The sequence below is a fragment of the Pogona vitticeps genome, chromosome 2, assembly GCF_051106095.1.
Source record: "Pogona vitticeps strain Pit_001003342236 chromosome 2, PviZW2.1, whole genome shotgun sequence".
In the NCBI taxonomy this organism is placed as follows: Eukaryota; Metazoa; Chordata; class Lepidosauria; order Squamata; family Agamidae; genus Pogona; species Pogona vitticeps.
In genome coordinates this window covers 213,947,742-213,970,789 of record NC_135784.1, presented here as the reverse complement: position 1 = coordinate 213,970,789, position 23,048 = coordinate 213,947,742, and the positions used below count along the sequence as shown (strand labels likewise).

The following is a 23,048-nucleotide window of genomic DNA, read 5'->3' as shown; positions in this document are numbered from 1 at the left end:
CACATAAACATATCAATAGATAAGGGGAATCGAAACTCTTCTCTCGGAAGCCGCTGAGGGTGAGTGGGGGAGGTGGAGCCTGCCAGGGCTCTGAGGGAAGCCATCATCACCACCAGCGCCTCCACCAACACCAACACCCCTCAAAGCGACTGGCAAGGAGAAGTGATGGGTGAGGGGTGGAGGGGAAAGATGGAGGAGGAGGAGACCTCAGAGGAGTCAGTAACTGAAGGACTGATTGAGGTGGTGGGGTTGAGGTGGAGTGGTGACAGATTGAAAAGAGACCATACCTTCCAAGCCAGAAGGAAGTGTGTGTGTATAACTCCACAACAGGTGCATAAAGGCGGCCTCCAGGTAACAACAAGCAGGGCTATCAGTCATTTCAGGAGCAGGAAAGGGGAGGGAAGCAATTTTTGCTGGTGAGCTATAGGGAAAAATGGGAAGTAAAGGGAAGCAGAGATGTGTCAGTTCTCTGTCAAACTTGGTCATAAGCACCCACTGTGAGGTGTGTGTGTGTGTGTGTGTGTGTGTGTGTGTGTGTGTGTGTGTGTGTGTGTGTGTGTGTGTGTGTGTGTGTGTGTGTGGCACATGCCCATAGTGAGGGTAACAGCAGCGGTATGCCCAAACAGATACACTGTTTGCGCATACCGCTGGGAGACCACTGTGGAAGAAACCCTCATCGGATCCCACTGCCCTGGGCATTTATTTATTTATTTATTTATTTATTTATTTATTTATTTATTTATTTATTTATTTATTTATTTATTTATTTATTTATTTATTTATTTATTTGTCATTAGGACATAGAACCTGTTGTTAATGTATTTGAATCCCACCACTGGGCAGAAGCAAATTCTCTAGTGTACTATATCCCCATAAGTGATGGCACAGTCTTACAACCCTATGTAATAACAAGGATGGGAAGACTATGCCGATGAGATTCCAAGAAATGCAACCATAATGGAAGTTGGAAACTCTGACATCTGTAGTAATTAAGGTCGGGTCAAGTTACACAGTATCTTCCTGTCTGGATTGATTTTGAGGACAGTGCTCCCGTTTCTCTTTGCAATTTAGATTAGGCAAATTAATCAATTAGACTAATCTCCTCTACTAGAGGTGCAGTATGATTTCTATTACTAGTGAAAGGATCTATCCCTAATGTAGCACACACACACGAACCAGAAAGTATCAGCAACACAATCTAATCACCCTCTACTCAGCCCAGGTTTGGTGCAAATAACATCTGCTAAGCAGCTCAACAAAGAGAGATACGTGCTTATGTGTCATCTGCAAATTTTTAATGTAGGAACAGGGAACCTTCAACTGAAACTTCTGCTCACAGCCATTGTGGCCAATGTAAGGTATTATGGAACATACTGCCTAAAACATATGGAAGTTTCTTCATACCTACTTTAATTATTAGGTTATATTCTTATTACAAGTACATGGAATGGGTGCAGTTACTACGGGCAGAAACTCGCTTTATAAAATGGCCTGGCTTCTATTGTGCTTAGTTCCTGCAGATCCCACAGAGAGACATGTGCTCACAACAGGCAAGAAAGTCAAGTGTCTATGAAAAGCTTTGGTTTCTATATTTGCCAACAAGCAAGCTGATCGATCCTGCAGTAAAGCAGAAAACATTAAAAACATTCAGAACAGAAACAAATGGATCAATAGCTTTAGCTTGTCATCCCTACCAGTCTCCACCCCCAACATAATAGGTGAAGGGGGGGGGGGGAACAGCATCTATAATTTTGCAGTACTGTTGGACAGGAATGTAAATTCTCACAGTTTGGAAGGTGAGGATGATGAGCAGCAAATGATTCTTCTTGCTCTGTGAAAGAGTGGAGTATTCTCTCACATTTCCAACAAGAGACAAGACAAAACTAAGCTAAATTGTGCAAAAGAATGCTTAATTGCATAAATAAAGCAATTAGTGCAAAATGACAATGGTTGTGACCCTGTTGCATGGACTTTTTAGGATTACCCGCATTGTAATCCCTTACTTTGTGCATGCATATATGAATTTGTGTTTACAGTTCATGCACTTTGCCTGTTGTTTTACACACAGAATATATATAAGTCATATATGTGTGTGTGTGGGGGGGAACTACATGCTCCAGGGATGGGGACGCGAGTCATGGGACTCGTTGTCAAGTCAGACTTAAGTTACACCAGTGACTCAACTCAAATTCAACTCAGAATTTTCCCCCCAATAACTCACATACAACTCAGATCCCACCCATCATTCCCTTTTTTCTTGGGGGGGGGGGGAAGCTTGTTTTTAAACAGGGACTCGGACTTGGGGCTTGGGACTCTGGACTAAAACCTTGGACTCATACAAACTAAGACTCAGTCAAGAAAGCTGACTGTACTTGCTCTGGGTGGTTCCATCTATTCATTTAAATGAAATTCGTTCTGTTCCGCAGGGGTTTGCAGTCTCTTTAAACCAGTGGTTTCCAGTCTTGGTTCCCCAAAGTGTTCTTGGACTAAAACTTCCAGAAGCCTTCACCACTAGCTGTGCTGGCCAGGATTTCTGGGAGTTGTAGTCCAAGGACATTTGGCAGAAATCACTGCTTTAAGCAATCCAATTCACTGTTCACTTGTCCTCATGGTTCCATCATGGTCACTAAGGTATACATGCCTCTCTGCCAAAGGCACCTTTAATCAATTTAGGCCGATATAACATATTTACTCAAATGAATGTCACCTTGCTATAGTTATTCAACCTACTGTTAATGGGACTTGGGAATTGGATCCAAAGACTTGCCAACATTCCTGACATGCTCTGTCTCACTCTAAGCTGAAAGAGAAATGTCTTGAGTTTAAAAATGCCTCATCAAAGTGTCTTCTCTAATTAAGACTCAGTAAACTAAAAAGAACCAATAATTTAGGGAGTATTACATCCCTGCTCTTCAAATAAAATCATTGGAAATATTTTAGATCTGTATACCTACAGGGGAAAGCAGTATTTTTCTAATCCTAGAAAGTGTAAGTGCAAAGTATTTCTCACAGGAATAACTGACCTTAAATAAGAGTTAGCATTTACAGAGCCGAATTGTTTTCTTAACAGATAGCCCCATTTTTTTCTTGTTCATCATGGCCCCAGTTCCCTGCCTTGGCTAGGCAGATAAAGGCCATGCTCCAGAATGCCTTCTGTCTTCATATAAGTAATGAAGGGACGGATGGATCCCCTAAGGTTTCAAGGTTTCCCTGTTCCAAGGCTACATTTTTTTCTGCCTACTCCCCTAAGTATCAGGTTCTGTTGATCCTTGTCACCTCCTTTCCCCCTTTTCCAGTCTTTATAACCTAGATGAAGAGCGATTCCACTCAGGTCACTCAAATGTGGTGAAAAAAGAAAGTCTCAAGGAAAGTGAAGACAGAAGGACACCTTTTATGATATGTTTCTTTTTTTTTTCTTTGGAATCATAGACCATCACAAACAAGTTACACACACACACACACACACACACACACACACACGCACGCACGCACGGACACACACACACACACACACACACACACACACACACACACACACACACACACACACACACACACACACACACACACACACAAGAGAGTATTTTTAGATGGGATCTTAATAGATCAAATGCAAATCAATGCATATATCCAGAGCTTCAGAATCCAACAGAAACAGCGTGATATTCATTTAATCTATCAATTCATGTACAAAGATCAAATAGCAAAAGACAACACAACATAATGATATATTCTCTCCAATTAAGATCAGAAGACACACAATATAACAATTAACAAACTAGGCAACACAATCAGCCAGGAAAGGCCTAGTAAATAGAGTATGTGGAGAAATGAGTAAGGCTTGTGATTCTTCTATGCATCATCGAATCTCATACCTGTACTAATGTCTGTTTCTGAAGATATGAAAGAATACATTCTCTATTTATTAAATGTAATGTCTCTAAGATTATTTTGGATCCTCAAATTGAGTGGCTTGCTGCAGTTAAGCATTTTGCACCAAATGGGGAAGAGTGAATCTATTATTGAACATCATGTAACTCAGCAATCTAAACAGCCAACATTTTATGTAACTAATTATGAAGAATAATTGCCCAGTGGGTTAAAAAGGAAGACATTTTTAAGGTGTAATGGGTGTTCACATGGGTAGGACTTTTTAAAAGGCTTCCATGAACACAGGGGTTGCTAATACATATGTTCAGTATTGTCCAACACATGTGTAAGTGTAGAGCAAATCAGGGCTATTGGTATGGTCCTGTGGTGACCGAAAGGCACAGATTCACCTCACATTCAATCTGTTATTTGTGGAGTTAAAAATGGAAAAATAAAAAAGACACATCACACAAAAAAGGGGAGTCGAAACTAATACACCACATCATAAAGACTGATATGACTCCTTGAACACAGTAATGGCTGAGGTGCTAGGGAGGGTCTTTGAGTGAGACTACGAAGCTGTAGCAACTTATCCACATTTGTTTTTACATGCCGTAGAGGGAAATTTCAGTTGGTGTAGCATATTGCTTGGACATTTCCTTTCCCCCTTCTTTTTAAAAGCTGAGTGACAATACAGTACAGTACTAGGACTGAATAGGCTTATGTGTATGCTGATGAAGGCCTGCCTTCTTCTGGCAGGTCAGATCACTTTGCTACCTTAGGAGCTGCCTTTCTCTCTCCCCCCCCCCCCATTGGATCTCAGAGAAAAATCTGGTTCCTGTGAATTGGGAAAAACAAACAGCTATGATTTGGGAGGTGCAATGGGAGGTTATACAGCTCCATCCGAGCAATTTCTGGGAGAATTATTGGCCTGCCTCTCACCCAGCAACCACAAGAAGAAAGAGAGAGGAAAGCTGTAGGAGATACGTACCCTACTCTGAATTCTGGCAGTGAAGCCACTGCACCAACAGGAAAAAACCCCAAACAAATGAAAGGGGGGGGGAGGAGAAAGGCAGACCCTAAGGTTGTAAAGTGATCTGACCTACCAGAAGAAGGCCAGCTTCATCGACCATGGATTAGGTTGTGGTCCAGTGTACACATCTAGTCGGCAACCTACGGCCCTCCAGATGTTGTAGGATTTTAATACACATTGTACACATGAATCTGCACTCTAAATTATTGAGATTAATGTCAAAGACTGTTGTTTATCTGCCCTGTCATATAGGGACCCAAATGGATCAACATTTTTCACTGTTGACACAACATCCATTTTATCAGATCTTAACACTAATAAGTGGGATCACAACACACCAAGCTGTTGGGCATAATGTATAGATAAAGGTAACCAGCTTTTGAATGGCCCACTCTGACATTATCATATATCACAGCTACAAATAACCAAACTTCACATTATACATAGGTTTGTTCCTCACCAACTCAGTCTTTATTTGTTTTGTTTCATGAATAGACGTAACGTAGTAGCATATACTCAAAGGCAATGGGGGAGGGTGGGCAGGATGGAGCAGGGAGAAGAGCAGTAGAATCCTAGCCCTTACCTTGACAGGTTAATTATGAAGAACTCTAAGCGACTTAGGAAATCAGCCAGATACCCTTGGTGAATTGAGAGGAAATAATTCCCCTACATCTCAGAATAATTAAAAAGTAGCATTTCAATTTCTCATTAGCATTCACACAGCAGCTCCACTGTGTACACTGCAGATTTTTTTAAAACCTACCTTTCTTTTCATAATACGGACATCAATCTTGGGCTGGCTTTAGACAAAAACAAAGAGATAGAACAAATGACTTTTGCTTACTAGAGTGAAAAGTGTGGCTTTCCATAAGATCACATTCTAGCCCTATATGTTGTTGGGACGTCACTAGCCAAGGAGCCCCATGGTGCAGAGGTTAAACTAAAGAACTGCTCATGACCTATTAAATCTCAAGGGCTCAGGTGGCTGGCTCAAGTTTGACTCAGCCTTCCATCCTTCCAGGGTTGGGCAATGGGGGTGGGGCAATGGGTAGCCTGCATAATTTAATTGTAAACCACCCAAAGAGTACTTTAAGCACTACAGTATGGTGTGGTATATAAGCAGCACATTTAACTGTACTTTCCTAAAGCAGCAAACACAGTATTTGCTGTATACACTACTCCAACACGATGACTTCCAGCTATTTGGAGCTATAATTCCCACCAGATTCACCCCATTACAGCCAATGGTCTGGGAGGATACCAGTTGCAGCTGAAAAAAATTAGAGGGCACTATGTTAGAGAAGAATACAGTAATTCTGTATTGAAGAATCTGAATAACTGGAGCTTGGGAAAGTTTCTTTTCGGGATTAGAACTAGATGGTGCACTAAAAAAATGTCACCAGAACCTCAGCTTCTTGAAGAGGAAAAGGACTAATTCTTTACAGTTTGGTAGTCCTCATGGTTCCTCTCTGCCAAAGGCACCTTTAATCAATTTAGGCTGATTTAGTGTATTTACTCAAACAAATGTCACCTTGCTATAGTTATTCAACCTATCGTTAATAATTAATTTGACTTATATGTTGCCCTTCCTCACCAGAGTTCTATAATTTAGTGATCTCCTGTTTGGATTGCTCCAACTTATTATATAGAAATCCGCCTGTGAAAAAGTACTGGAAATGGCAGGTACCTGAAACAGGCCGAATCAACATCATACAGGGCCAGAATTTACCAGGCGCACTGTGCTATCAGTCCATTTCACATTTCAAAGTGCTGGTTTAAAGCACATGTCTCCTCCCACATCTATGTACTTAGGCTTTAAGGTCATGTTCCAAGACTCTCTTCTAAATGAAGCAAAAAGGAGCCACTTTTCCATGGTGACATCTAGTCTGACTAGCAACCTCTCCAGAAAGGCCTGTTCCACACTTTGATTATGGCCTTTCCAGTCTGAGATGAGCCTTGTATGGAGAGGCTTTTATTTCAGCCCAGCATTTTAATAATTTTTAAAAAAATTGCTTTCAGAACTTAGTACTCTTCTGTTTTGCTGTTTATTTTGATGTTATGCCTTTATCTTGGTTTCAGTCCATGTTCCAAAATCCAACTGCAGAAAAACTATACATACGGATAATTTCACAGAGTTGTCCCCCTTCCTGACCACTTCCCTTCACATGATTGGTTACACAATCAGCTGCCCACCCAGTTCCACAGTCAGTGTGAGATTTAAGTGTGAGAAGATGAGCCTGCATTGGGGCAGAAATGATGACCCTTGTATAAGGAAATTAGAGACTTGAGAGTGTCACCGGTCAGTGCTATTATTTAAATCCCTTTCATATATTTGGTAAAGTGCTTTGTTACGCCCATTGCAGCAACATGGGACATAAATAAAATAAAGAAATACATAATGTTTCTATTTGATATGTTTCATGTATTGTTTACCTCTCAGAAAGCTATGGTGATCAGACAGTCAAACAGTTCATTAAAGAAAAGCAATGCTTTGCACTGCAAGTTTAAGAGCACCTCATTTTTCCAACACAAATTATAGTCCAATAACAGGTATCACCTTACTTGCTTTGTACATACTGTATCAAATTATGAAACTGCAATAGGAGTCATCTATATCAGAAACACTGATGGCCCCTTAAATTATGCTATCTCGAACAGGGATCCTATAATAAAACAGAATGATTAACATCAGGAAGGTTCAAGTGAGATGCAGTTAATTATGAGGAAGGCTGTTCAATTTTCATATTTTTATGTAATTAGATTTCATGTCTCTTGCCTTTTTTCTTTTCTTTTTTTTTTAAACTGAAGCACTTATGGCTTGGTATTATACTTGAGATTCAATATGTCAAGAAATACCAGGACATAAAGTAATCAGGAAATGACTTATTGAATCTACATTCTATTAATGAATACATGTCAGCACTGAAGACATTGTGGCCTAGATTTACTAGAAGATTTGATGAATGAGATAATAAGTTTGACCGTACAGGTACTAGTCTCAGCAGTGGAGCATCTCACAATTGCATTAAAAGGAAGAAATGTTTGTATCTGCTCCAGCTGAACAAAGCAGTGTTTATTGAGCTGTAATGGTATTCCTCAGCCTGAGCAGCACAATTGTTTAGCTTTCTACCCATGACTTTGTCTGTCCCTTGCCTGTTTCATCATCATAGGGCAAAGATTAGGAAAAATAATAGCATTCCTTTCCTTGCCAGCAAGGAATGGCAAGAAGAGCAGGAATCTCCTAACACGACTACAGAGTTCTAGCACTGACCATAATGATTTTCATAATTTTTTTCTGTACAAAATTGTTTTTTCTATGCAAAACTGTACAGTTCGTGCAAATGGAAAAATGCCACCTATTTGTCTGGCTGCTACTTTATTTAATAATTTATTTATTTAATAATAATACTTTATTTAATAATAATAATAATGCTGCACTGGCTGCCCATCCGTTTCCGCATTGACTTCAAAGTGTTAATGCTTACATATAAAGCCCTAAACAGTTTAGGACCTCAATACTTGGCGGAACGCTTACTCCCAACTAGTTCTACCCGTGTCACCCACCCGAGCCAGGAGGTGAGGCTGAGGAGCCTGAGGCTGAGGGAGGCCTGGAAAGAAAGAACTAGAAACCGGGCTTTCTCGGCGGTGGCTCCTCGTCTCTGGAATAACCTACCTCCGGAGATTTGAGCTGCACCCTCGCTGGGTACTTTTAAGAACCAACTAAAAACATGGATGTATAGGCAGGCCTTCCCTTCCAGTTAATTCATGTCCTCTTTCCTTTTTTTCCTCTTTATTTGATTTATTTTTATTTTTCCCATCTTATAGAATCATTTAATTAATTAATTGTTATACATTTTTAAAGAACTTGTTATCCTTATGTTGTAAGCCACCTAGAGTGGTCGAAATGACTAGATAGGCAGGGTATAAATACAATAAACAAACAAACAAACAAACAAATAAATAAATAAATAAATAAATAAATAAAAGTTTGAAAGACTAGAGGGGTTGTTCACATGTTTCTGAACAATAGTCCATCTGTGCTTGTTCTCTCTCTCTCTCTCTCTCTCTCTCTCTCTCTCTGTGCACGTGTGCGTGTGCGTGTGCGTGTGCATGCAGGTGCTTTATTTCTCAAAAGGAAAGAACGTGCACTCTACGGAGTCCCTGGGAGGGAAGGAATTGGTTGTTGTCTTGCTCATTAATGGAGGTGAGGAAAGTTGTTGGGCTTGAATATTCCCTATCAAGGTTTCTCAGCATGTCAAGATCATCTAAATTGACAAAAAAAAATGAGGAATTTAGCTAATATTATTTGCATTTCTACTGATGGTTGTAAGTAAGATACTCCAAGGCCATGGTTTCACAATAGGAGGGGATGATACATCCTATTCAGAAGTGCAATATGTTTTTATTCCACCTGCTAGATATTGGATGGTATATGATGAAGCTGATGTCTCTATCATTTGGCAGAGTGAGGATACAGACTCAGGCAACACATCTTGCCATAGCACCTGTGGCCACTCAAGGACGTTCCTTTTGAACAATCCAGATGTTCTCCTCTGCTTGAGGACAAAGCCTTTATGTATTACACAACCCACCCAGTTGTCCTGTGAACCCCTAACCTAGCTGACTACACACATGTGTTACAAAAGACGTTGTCTCACTGTTAGCATTGAAGAAAACTGAACTCATTCTTTTATGTAGACTTGAGAGGGGCACTCTGTCCTTTGCCTCAGGCAGCAGAACCACTTGGAGCAGCCCCATTGCTAAGAGGAAAACCCTTTGTCCCATAACATTAGCCTTCATCTAAAGAATCAGGTGGTGGGGAAGATGGAAAATTTCATTCCATCTCCAGGGAAAAAGAAGACCAATCAAAATGGTGAGTTCACCGAATTTGTTCTTGTCCTTCTGTCGGAAGCAAGCACATCCTACAGGACAGAAACATATTGTTCCATTTTGATGAGATGTATCTGCAGGAGATATACGTATTGGGAAGGGGATGAAGCTGAGCAGCAGAGGAAGTCCACTGTAGCAAGTACCGCCCTTTGAGCCTCAATCTTAAAGGAATTGGGCAGCAGGGGTAGAGAACGCTTCTGCTTGAAACTACACTGAGCAATATATATGGCTTTACCTTAGCTCTCCTCACCACCCTTACCACCAAGGAATTCCGTCATCCTTATCTATCAAGAACATGAGTGCTGATTTAACAAACTGCTTTTCATCAATTCCTCACACAGTTCAGCCAGCACAGATTTTCATTATGCCTACAAGAAGGCACTGACCATTCAGGTTCAATGGCGATTTCATATTTACCTTGGTCACTTACCATGTTAAATCAGAAATATACTATGCACTTCCCGTCCATGGTCCCTTTAGAGCATTTCCCCCATTCTCTTTTTTTCTTCAGTGTTCAATCAGTATATCACAGAAGTGAGTACACCCCTTCACATTTCATAAATATTTCAGTATATCTTTTCATGTGACAACACTGAAGAAATGACACTTGGCTACAATGTAAAACAGTGAGTATACAGCTTGCATAACAGTGTAAATGTGCTGTCCCCTCAAAATAATGCAACACACAGCCATTGTGTAAACTGCTGGCAACAAAGGTGAGTACACCCCTACGTGACAATGTCCAAATTGCGCACAAAGTGTCAATATTTTGTGTGGCCACCATTATTTTCCAGCACTGCCTTAACCCTCTTGGGCACAGAGCTCACCAGAGCTTCACAGGTTGCCACTGGAGTCCTCTTCCACTCCTCCATGATGACATCACAGAGCTGGTGGATGTTAGAGACCTTGCACACCTCCGCCTTCCATTTCAGGATGCCCCAAGGATGCTCAATAAGGTTTAGGTCTGGAGACATGCTTGGTCAGTCCATCACCTTTACCGTCAGCTTCTTTAGCAAGGCAGTGGTCATTTTGGAGATGTGTTTGGGGTTGTTATCATGTTGGAATACTGCCCTGCAGCCCAGTCTCTGAAGGGAGGGGATCATGCTCTGCTTCAGTATGTCACAGTACATGGTGGCATTCATGTTTCCCTAAATGAAGTGCAGCTCCCCAATGCTGGCAGCACTCATGCAGCCCCAGACCATGACACTCCCACCACCATGCTTGACTGTAGGCATGACATACTTGTCTTTGTACTCCTCACCTGGTTGCCTCCACACACGCTTGACATCATCTGAACCAAATGAGTTTATCTTGGTCTCACTGGACCACAGGACATAGTAATTCCAGAAATCCATGTCCTTAGTCTGCTTGTCTGCAGCAAACCCTATGTGGGCTTTCTTCTGCATCATCTTTAGAAGAGGCTTCCTTCTGGGATGACAGCCCTGGAGACCAATTTGATGCAGTGTGAGGTGTATGGTCTGAGCACTGACAGGCTGACCCCCACCCCATCCCTTCAACCTCTGCAGCAATGCTGGCAGCACTCATATGTCCATTTCCCAAAGCCAACCTCTGGATATGATGCTGAGCACAGGCACTCAACTTCTTTGGTTGACCATGATGAGGCCTGTTCTGAGTGGAACCTGCCCCATTAAAATGGCGTATTGTCTTGGCCACTGTGCTGCAGCTCAGTTTCAGGGTTTTGGCAATCTTCTTATAGCCTAGGCCGTCTTTATGTAAAGCAACAATTCTTTTTTTCAGATCCCCAGATAGTTCATTACTATGAGGTGCCATGAGGAACTTCCAGTGACAAGTCTGAGAGAGTGAGAGTTATAACACCTGCTCCCCCTTCACACCTGAGACTTGTGACACTAATGGGTCTCATGACACCAGGGAGGAAAAATGGCCCAATTTGGACATTGTCACCTAGGGGTGTACTCACTTTTGTTCCCAGTAGCTTAGATATTAATGGCTGTGTGTTGAGTTATTTTGAAGGGAGAACACATATACACATGCTGTATAGCTAATACTACATCCATACTCATTCTAATTAGCTCAAAGTGGTTGCAAGTCAGCTACTAGCCATGGCTGCAAATGGTGGCTAACCATTACCTATCTGACAATATTCCATCCCACTGTTAGTGACTAACCACAAGTTCACACAAGCTGAGAGTCATGGTAAACACAACAGTTCACTCTCAGGCTTAGGTGAAACTGCCCTGGAGAGGGATGTGAGGGAGAAATGAACTAGGAAGCATGCATGAGCTCAAAGGGTACTCCCCAATGCCTAACCAAGCTTTCTGCTGGTTTAATCCCACAAGCAACGGTGGCTTCTCAAGCTACAAGTCACTCACTCCCAGTGATAATGAAGCCACTCAGCTGGATGGCTAAGCATTACATTTCAGTACCAAAACCCTTGGGTGTTGTGCGAAGTTAAGCTCCAGTTCTCTCACTTCAGAATATGGTGCATCTTCACCCTCTACCACCCATGCAAAAGCAATTCATTATAATGATTGTTTACTTGCTTCAGGCAAAAAAGAAAAAAAAAGAAAAAAAAGAAAAGGACAGGAAAAGGGGAAACAAAGCTGAGCAACAGTGTAGAAGGAATATGTTATCAGAGCAGTACTGCTAGGAACCACAGACTCTAACTGGCATTCTGCATAAATCAAGTCTTCCCCCAACCCCAATCCCAGTTGAAAAGATTGTGGATACCCTGAGGTCTACTGACTATGGAAAAATTGCATTTAGTAGAAAGGAATATCTGCATCATGTCAAAGTGGAAGCATCTTCAAAGATTAAAAAAAGGGGGAGCATAAACACCACTTTTGGGAAACATTGTTTTAAACTTACTGAAATGTAAGTTTCTGTTCTTGAGTAGAGGTTTATGCAAGCAGAACCGTACAAATTATGCCAGCTGCCCATGTACAATTTTACTTCTAACTTTCACAAAGCTGTTACTTGCTCTGTCTGCTGGGACTTCAGCAGCCTCAGAACCAACGGGAGGGAGGGAGGAAGGAAGGAAGGAAGGAAGGAAGGGAGGGAGGGAGGGAGGGAGGGAGGGAGGAAGGAAGGAAGGAAGGAAGGAAGGAAGGGAGGGAGGGAGGGAGGGAGGAAGGAAGGAAGGAAGGAAGGAAGGAAGGAAGGAAGGAAGGAAGGAAGGAAGGAAGGAAGGAAGGAAGGAAGGAAGGAAGGAAGGAAGAGAGGAAGGAAGGAAGGGAGGAAGGGAGGGAGGGAGGAAGGAAGGAAGGAAGGAAGGAAGGAAGGAAGGAAGGAAGGAAGGAAGGAAGGAAGGAAGGAAGGAAGGAAGGAAGGAAGGAAGGAAGGAAGGAAGGAAGGAAGGAAGGGGAGACACATGTGCCCATGGCATGGGCGTGATGCTTCTGATCACCAATGCCAGTCACAATAAAACCACCCTCTGGAACTGAGACTAGTGACAGCAATGTGCTCCAAAGTATTTCTCTGACCCTTAAGAGGATTTCTGTCCAGATTAAGCAGCACAGGTTATTGGTCCTCCCTGGGAGAACCTTGAAATTCCTGCATGTCTCACACAAGGGTGGCAAAGTTCACCTGCTTACCCAGAGATCCAAAACTAGATAAATGGGCTATGGGACATGCATTTGTCTGTGAGTATCTACCATTATTTTCTGGTCCAAGCCACAGGGCTTTCACAGCCATTCACCCTTCTGAGCTGTGCCTCTAGAACAGTCTTCTCTGAATAAGAATCAGTTCAGAGGAGCACTGCAGGTGGGACCTCCCGCTGAGCAAATATGGGTTTACTACTTTAGAAGGAGACTGCTACTGTAGAACTGGAGCTTCTAAACACACACATTCAAGCTATCAGCAAGTGGAAACCATCTGCATGAAGTGCATTCATTCTGAACCGGGATATGTTTATAGCTTATTATATGCTTATGTATCAAGTTGGCATAGATGTTAAGGCACACAGTGTCATCCTCTGGAGAGGGATCTCATCCAGATGTTCAGGCATCCAGCTGCAGCATCCAGATGTTTGGGTCAGGTCTGCAGAAAAGGCACATATAGCACAATGACTAGGAAGGTAGATGTGGTCTGAATGAAACTCCGCAAGGCAGTGAGCCATTTCCAGTCTGTCCAGTGCCCAGCTCCACTGCCACATGTATCCAGCAAAACTGATTCACCAATGAGGGATACCAAATGAGCTCTGCTATCCAAACTAAGGGCCTTCATTTTTGCATCTGTATGAATAAAGACTGTAACTTTCCACCACATGTGAAGGTAAAGCAAAAGGTAAGTGGATGCCAACATACTCTCTTGAAGAAAGAGTATTCTGACTCCCCAGAAGTGTCCTTACTGATTCCTTTGTATAAGGTGCGCAGTGAACTCCCAAACAGATCATGCAGCGTTTGCATTGCAATAAACTGCTGCAATTCAAAGCCTACATACAGTAATTACACTGTATACAGCCCTGGAATCTCTCTAACAGTACGCTCTCCATGGTGCTGCTGACTATACAAGCCACAGTGGACAGAGTGTTAGAAAAGAGCTATTGAAGAATCTGAATAACTGGAACTTGGAAAAGTGTCTTTTCGGGATTAGAACTAGATGGTGCAATAAAAATGTCACCAGAACCTGAGCTTCTTGAAGAGGAAAAGGACTAATTCTTTATTCTAAGAGGAGCCTGCCTCAATCCACAAAGTATCTTCTTTTCAGTTTGTAACTGTTCATCAAGCACAGTTTCTTTTTCATGCCTAATTCTCCCAATACAAGCTTTGAAAGATCTGGAGGGAAAAGAGGCACTCACCAGGATCTATGATCTGGATGTTGGGCTCCTAGAATCCTGCACATAATGGCAATGGCCACTAGGTGATTCTACGAGCTGGGGTCCAAATAATATAGATCTTCTTTTAAGTTCTACTAACAATCAACCCAAGTGACAAATAAAAAAAAAGTCTAAGAATCCACCCCACCCCACCCCAAAAAAACCAGAATACTCCACCTGGAAATGAGAGCCTCTCTGACTTTTAGAATGATAGAAGCATCTTTTCTCCTGGGGAGGCAGCTGTCCTATTTGCATAAATACACTTTTGCTTTCTTGTGTGAAGAGAGGAAGTAGTAGAAACAAGTTGCATGTCTATTTTTGGTATGGATCTCAGTGGGATTTATGAAGCCTGAAGTAATCAGACCTATGGAGTGGCATATTTTTAGTTCTTCACAGTCCCAATGACTATAAGGGCCAACTGAGACAATAAAATGAGGCCAGCCATCACAGCAGTTTGTGTTTTTACAAAGAACATAAAGCAGCTCACTGCCCTACTTAATTTATCTCTTTAGATACTATTTTGCTTTTCTGCCATTTCTTCTCCTCCCCCCACCCCCACTTGATGAGTCTCTTCATGTAAAAGTAAACCACTAGCAGATATGTTAGTTTTCTTTCACATACCTAAATAATGCATGGAGAAGATATGGTTGTGTGAACTAGGGCCCTCTCATCCTTCTTAGATCTACTTCCAATCTTTACACATAGAAGCCAAAATTCCAAAACAGGGCTGAACACCTTTGGGGGCCTGGGGACCAATTTGCAGCCCTGAGATCCACTGGATCTCAGTTCCAGAAATATGGGGAGAAATGTGGTTTTGTATCATGTTAAAGACTGCAGAAGGGAATTACAGCCCAGTTTAAAAAGTGAAACACTGCTCCTAGGAGCTTCCAGGAGATGAAATTCACCTACTTACCAATCTACTTACCCTCGATCCCTCCCTTTTATCACAATTTTCGGTGAATTTTAATGGGGCTAAAGCTACAAAAATAGCCCGGAGGGACCAGCTTTGACTCATGGGCCACAGACAGCCTAGGGTTGCTGAACTTCATGCATTCTGCTGAAAATAAATCCTCCACACATTCAGAAATGATCAAGGTTAATGACTGCAAGGCAGATTTCAAACCCCTCGAGTAGAGGATCCAAATACTTTCCTTGCGGATTTTGGGCCACAATATACTAAAGATTGCAGAGATATGGATGTGCAAGTTGGAGCTGATGGGCTCTCCTTTCATATGACGTCTGGGGGAAAACCTCTTTAAAAACACACACCTCACAAAAATATGAAGGCATTAATTTGCTTTGGGACTTAAGAAAATGTGAAAACAGCTGACTGCTACCTTGCAATATGCACATTTATCTTGGATCAAATTGGTTTATTTTGGAATTCACAAAAAACAAAATCCTCAGTACCACATGCACGTGCACGCACGCACGCACGCACACACGCACACACACACACACACACACACACACACACACAATGCTTGGGGATAATTCTAGCTCTAATTCCTTTGCAAGTCAAAAGCAGTAGTCAGTCATTGTTGAGCATACACATGGCTTCAAGAAGGACATTGGTAAATCAGAGCTGATTACCCAGAGTGAACAACTGATTAGAGAGCAATGCTATTGGCTGATAGTCTGGTCCATCAAAAGAAGTGATATTCACCTTTTTTCTGGATGGGGACAAGTCTTTTTTAAAGATCAGTTTCTTAACTTGTCAACAGGGCCAGAGGCAGCCTTACTGTAAGATGACCATGTGGCACCAGCAAACTGTCAAACGTAGAGCAGCTTCAGCTGATTTGACAGCTGCATTCACTTCAGGAAAGCAATAATCCCTAGGGATGTAAGGATGGGGAGACTTTAGTATCTCTTTGGTTTCAGGGTCTTTGAGGGGAGGCTCCTCTTTTGGTTTCAAGTTCTTTTGGGTATTTGGCCTTTTGGTAAACCCCCAAATATCCAAATCTTTTGGGTTCTTTGGTTTCAGGTTTCCCATTCTAGTTTTCTATTGCTAGGCCCAATTAAGTCCCACAGAACCCTCAAAATCAGTCCAAAAAGCAGAGACAAAGCAAATGACAATCATTACTTCAAAAGTGAGCAACAGCAGCACTACACAAGGAAAATTTTAAAAAATCATTCACATACCTACTCAAGTAATAATAGTACTTTAATGTTCACATTTATCACCACAGCACCATCCTCATCATCCTCATTAGATCATCATCAGGAAACAATATGGATGAGAAAGAGAAATCATCATCGTGAGCATAATCAAAATAAAACACATATACCTAATATTATCAAACCACCACCCAGACCGAAACCTCCAAGATATCGGAGAATGAGGAAGGCAGATCTCCCTTCTGCCACTCTGATAGCTTTAGTCCAGCAGTAACACTAGGCAAGCAGCACAAGGTAAAGGGCAGGTAACCAGGCCCTAAAGGTAACAAGGAAAACAGTGGGAAAACCCTCCAAACATCAATCAAGTAAAAGGCCAAAAAAGCAGGGTAATCAGAAATACAAAATATATCCCTAATTTTCATTACACGTTCTTTCAGAAGCTCAAAGATTTTATATTTCAGAGTCTCCTTTTCATAAAGCATGAAAGACTCCCCCAAAACAAAAGAACGGACTCTTTCTCCTCCCCAGCCCACCATTTGGGTTAATTCATTCCTAATAATTTCACTATAGTCACATATGCTCTAGCAAAATCATTCTAGACTAGACTAATGAAATTTATTGTACAAGGGATTGCTCTAGAACGGTTTGTGGAAACCTAGTACAAAGTGTGGCAGTCAGGCTAACTGTGGCATGTTATACCAGAGGCAAGTTTCATTGGCTGCCAGTATGTTTTCAGGATCAAATTCTAGGAGCTGGCCTTGTCTGGACAACCTTAACTGGCCTGGGAATAGATTGTTCAGAATACCAAAGCATAACTACATGCCCTTTCTATATCATCGTCACTACCACACAGTGGCACGTTTGAAAGGGGCTACAGGCTGGAAACAATGTTCTTCACATACCACCTCACAGGATTTATTATGCCATATATACAATCCTGATTTGGCCTATATTTCTTTCACATTGTATTTATGGCTGTGCCCCCCCCCCAAAAGGTTGGGAATGGCTGCTCTAGTGTATTCGGGCATTCAAACCTCAGATTATTGCATGTGGGTCCTGTGAAAACCTGAACATCCTTTGGTCAAAACACCATCATCAATTTCAAGGAACAAAAAAGCTATCAAATCTACGACTATTATTTATTTATTCATTTCTGAGATTTATAACCACCCTGTTAGTTCACAGCACTGTTCAAGGCACACGGGACACCATGCAATAGAAACATTAAAACTTCACATAAAACCTAAGGAAAAAGAGAAGAAACCATACAAAAACATTTTCAAGCAGATTTTAAAAGAATGGCAAAATACTGAGCATTACGAGCCTGAAGGGGGAAAAGTCTTCATTGCCAATTCAAAGCAAAATAAAGAAAGAGTTCTGGAAAAAGCCATGTCTCAAACACACACAAAACTATCCTCAGTAACAGGGCCTCATGTGTTCCTTCCTATTTTCATTTCCAATTATAACAGCATGCAGCTTTTCCAGCTCTGAATATTAATTTTGCTGAATAGCTGAATATTAGAACCACTATATCATAACAAGACTAAAAACAAATACCACCAGGAGAATACCAACGAGAAAACACCTATTTACCAATGTTTCAATCTTTCGTACATCATCATTGCCCACACAGGCAGCAGAACAGTGCTGCTATCTCAGTTCAGGAAGCAATCTCAGAAACAAAGTTCTAATTCATTCATATTTTAAAAGCACTAACGGGAGTGTCCAGATATTACGGGGTAGGGTGGGGGGTGGAATTAGCTCCTCCTACTGGCTAGCTAACAACACTGATCCATACCTATTTAAATCAAAATTTGTTTGTTTTTTCACAGATTTGCATATCATGCACAGGGAAATGAGAAAAATGCTCCTTTTTCACAACAGGGGGCTCTCTGAAAACAGTTTCTCTCTCTCTCACACACACACACACACACACAAACACACACACACACACACCCAGAAGCACCCCTCCGTGAGCACCTATTTCTGACAAAAACTTTAAGTTGGCTTTTCCTGCCACCCGGAACGTTTTTGTCTGTGCTTCTGTGGGGGCAATCTTTTTTCAGGCACCCTGTAGTGTGAGTAGGTGTAGGAGCAAACAGAAGGCTACAGACAGGAAAAATATATAATATTCATGAAATCCTGCAATTAGCCCTCCACTGAGGGACAAATTCACAAATAAATGGAGGGGGGAAGGATTCATAGAGAAAAGAGCAAATACCAACACTTTGATTTTTTGAAAACCTTAGAGAATGATACAAAAAAGAAAAAGGTTTTGAGGCAAATATAGACCAATGCATCTTAGTGCTTGAGGCAGGAAACTTAAATAATAGTTCCAAAGTAGTAAATATGTAAGAACACACCACATAATTGACAAGTTGCTCCCTTTCTGTGTACAGTGGTGCCTCGCATAGCGATCGCTCCGTTTAATGAGGAAATCGCTTTGCGCCGATGTTTTTGCGATCGCTTAGCGATGGTCCCTATGGGGAAAATTTGCTTTGCGATGATCGCAGGGAAGCGATCATCGCAAAGCCCCCATTTTCGGGCAGCTGATCGGCAGTTCCAAAATGGCCACCGGGTAAACAAAATGGCCACCCGCTGTGTTGCCTCGCTTTAGAGGCCCCGAAAATGGCCGCCCCTACGGAGGACATTTGCTTAAGGTTAGTTTTTAAGCCCATAGGAACGCATTAATGTCATTTTAATGTGTTTCTATGGGCTTTTTATTATTGGTTAGCGATGAAATCGCTTAGCAGCGATTTTTGCTGCATGGATTAACATCGCCAAGCAAGGCACCACTGTACTACAAGGTGAACGATGTGGCCTGCTGGCTAATTCAGCAGAATATGGCTAATTCTGCTGTAAGAAATGCTAATCCAAAAGCAATAGGACAAAACTGTGACACTGTGAACATACCCTTAGATAACTTGAATATTCAAGAGCTGGCTGGATAATTCACTGGTTTAGGTATCTGGCAGTGGACCGATAGGTTGGGAGTTCAATTCCCCACTGTGCCTCCTATGAGTGGAGCCAGCCTGTGTGGCTGCACAGTTCTGGGGCACCCACAGAAGAAGGGGACGGCAAACCACTTCTGAGTACCTGAAAAACCCTGAAAAGACTCACTGTAAGCCTGAATTGACTTGATGGCACATGATGATTAGATAACTTGGATGAGGCTTTGATAATTTCTCCTTAATTTCCTCACATTTTGTTTCGGTGAAAGAAATACAAAGGCATACATTTGGCTCTCTGTGTGTGGGTACATAAGGCCACATACCAAAAAGAAAAAAGAATACTAAGGGATTCTTAGAATTTATTTTCATCCCAGCTAGAGGAATGAATTCAAAACTGCATAGATATATACTCTGTGAAATGGTCTTGGGCCAATTACTTACTTAGCTTGGTCCTCCACAATCTGATGTCCTTTAGATGTGCTGGGCTAGGACTTGGGAAATTACGGGATTTGAACTTGGCCACAAGATTCACTGGGCAACTTTGGTCCAGTCATACTTCCTCAGCCTGACTTGCCTCACAGGGAGGAAAATATGGAGGAAGAGAATCATGTGTACTGTTTTATGCTCACTGAAGGAAAGCAGGGGTGGGTAGGATGCAAACTTGACTAACGTACTCACAACTCCCATAATCCTTGGCCAGGCAAAAGTTTATGACAAATATTCAGTCACAATAACTCTGAATTACACACTACATTGGCTTAAAGGACTTAGAAGTCCAGCACTTCTCAAAATATCCAGAATACATGCAGACAATACGTTTTTCAGAGATATTTATCCATCAGAATGGTTTGCTAATTGCCTTGTTTTGTTTCATACTTACTCCAAATCTTTAGACCAGGAATGTAAACCTTCACTTGTCTCATACTTGCAAGAAAAGATGAAGATGTACAGCATTCTTACCACTGTTGACAGATGGTGAAGAATTTTCTGGTGCTCCCAATAGAATTCCTATGTTGAGGAAAAAATGGTATTTTCCATGCAATTGTCAAATTTTGCACAAAATAGCATAGTCTGCACAATTTCACAAAGTACATCAGCTACTTCTGAGCTTCAATGAGTAAATACACAGTAGCCCTTGTTTCTTAAGGGGAAAGGACACTTGAGTCATTTTGTGCAAATTAAAGTCAACTTGAGAGGGAGTAGAGAGCTTTTTGTCTCATTCTCAACCAGAGGCAAGGAATCTCACAGGACCTTAACATTCTTCAAGGTGCCTGGTCATAGCAAGACAGATTAAACTGACAAGGACACAGAATTTGAGAAATATTTTCCCACCCCTGCTTCAGCTATGTGCAGAAGTGTTGGGAAAAGGCTGGGATTTCTTTTGTCTGCACAGTAATACAGAGAAAGCAAGGAGCAGCCCAGTTCTTCCTGCTGCTTCCTCCTTTCAGGAAAAAAGAAATCTTGACCAGATGCCATTTCTGGGCAGACCAAGACGTGTCAGACAGGCTTGACCATGCTTACAGTCTTTAAGAACTGAGCAATGCTTTGAGTTGTCTAAAGATATAACCTGTTTCCTGTAAGACCTACTGAAGCAGAAAAAACTTAAATGGAATTCCCCCACCAAAAGCCTCTGTCTGAGCAGTCACATCAGCAGGAGAAAAATAGAAACTGTCTACTGTATCTACCTTGTTTCCCTGAAAATAAGCCCTAGTATGATTTTTCAGGATGCTCGTAATATAAACCCTACCCCCAAAATAAGCCCTAGTTAAGCGAAACCCCGCCCCCCACCATTGTGCGGCAACCAGAAGATGATGACATGACTGTACTGTAAAATAAAACATCCCCTGAAAATAAGCCCCAATGCATTTTTGGAGCAAAAATTAATATAAGGCCCTGTCTTATTTTCGGGGAAACATGGTACTATACGATATCTACTACAGAATTGGAGAATTCACCTTACAGTATTTGGTCAGAAAGACAAATGCAGCTAATCAGCAAGAAGAAGCAGGGTCTCTTGCCCAGTAACCAGGTGGGTATAAGAGTCAGATCAAAGGTGAGGAAAAATCATATCAGGTCATACATCTGATTGTATCGTCCGTATCTGATATCTTCTGCCAGCAGAACAAACTAGTTTCTCTGGGAAACACTGCATGGTTGCTGGTTGCTTCTTTTTGAGCTCACCTAGGGATGAACAGAAGGATCTTTTTTTTCCCTTCAGAAATGTGCTTTTAGTAATTAATTCCACAATGCTCTGTTATCAAAAGTATTATTGTTTCAAAAGTAAAATTGGGGTCCTCCTCAAACTCTCTGGGGAGCACAAGCTGGAAGAGACGGAGCTTGGAAGAGAGTAGGGATCTTTACCTTGCATCGAAATTTAATTCAAAGAAGAAACAAGTGTTTGTGAGAATTCCACAGTTTTCTTCATAATCAAACCTCTGTGCAAAGGCAAAAAGTTTCCACCTCTTCCTGAAGTTAGTTGTCTCTCACTTAGAGTGAACAGAGAGAAGGTACCAGGAGCATTTGCCTCTGTCAAATGAAACTATGGATGCTCAGTGTTATTTCTCCCCAAAACTATTCCAGATTATCACCTTTTTGCTTTCTAACACATTTTAACACGATCAAACTAAGTTGCCAAAAGACACAAGCACGCGCACGCGCACGCACACGTGCACACGCATGCGCGCGCGCACACACACACACACACACACACACACACACACACACACACACACTACATGCACATGAACACACAGGTCATTAGTGAAATTCCAATCTTTTTATTGTATAATCTACAGCAATTTACAATTTATGGAGTAGACTGAATTCGCAGTTCTCATTTCATGGAATAAGCAAAACAAAGAGAAAGAAAACACAACCTACTCCTGAAAAATCTATGTTCTTTTACTTGACACAGCCTATAAATATTAATTGTGATTGCTAAACGCAAGCAACTTTTAACACAGTTTCTGCCCTGCAGTCATTGTGTTTGAAATTAAATTTATCACCATCTGGGACACCAGAATCTTCTTGCAAGACAGCCTTGTGCAGATTTCATTTTTGAACAGTGCTATCACTAAGGAAAATTGTGGTATTTACCCTAAGACAACAGGCTGCTAGGAATACTTTAGATGTCATGTAAGATATGAAGCTTTCACTATTCAAATATAATACGTCAGGAGGACATACATATTGAATAACAACAAATGAGGTGTTAAGGATGATGACAGAAAAGGAAGTGGATCAAAAGGGTGATCTCCGTGCAAATCAGGAACCATCTCCAGGGAGAAATTGCCACTCTATCTCAGGGAAATAGACACGGGCCTAATCTGCTCAAGATCATGCACAAAACTAAGATGAACTGCTGCTTCTTGAATACAAGAATGTGCCCCCA

At 41.6% G+C, this 23,048-nt stretch overlaps 1 protein-coding gene across 4 annotated transcripts in view; it reads right to left on the bottom strand.

The window, feature by feature from the left end:
- The window catches only part of LINGO2 (leucine rich repeat and Ig domain containing 2), an 878,998-nt gene that overhangs the window by 814,194 nt on the left and 41,756 nt on the right, over window positions 1–23,048 (bottom strand). The window lies entirely within an intron of this gene.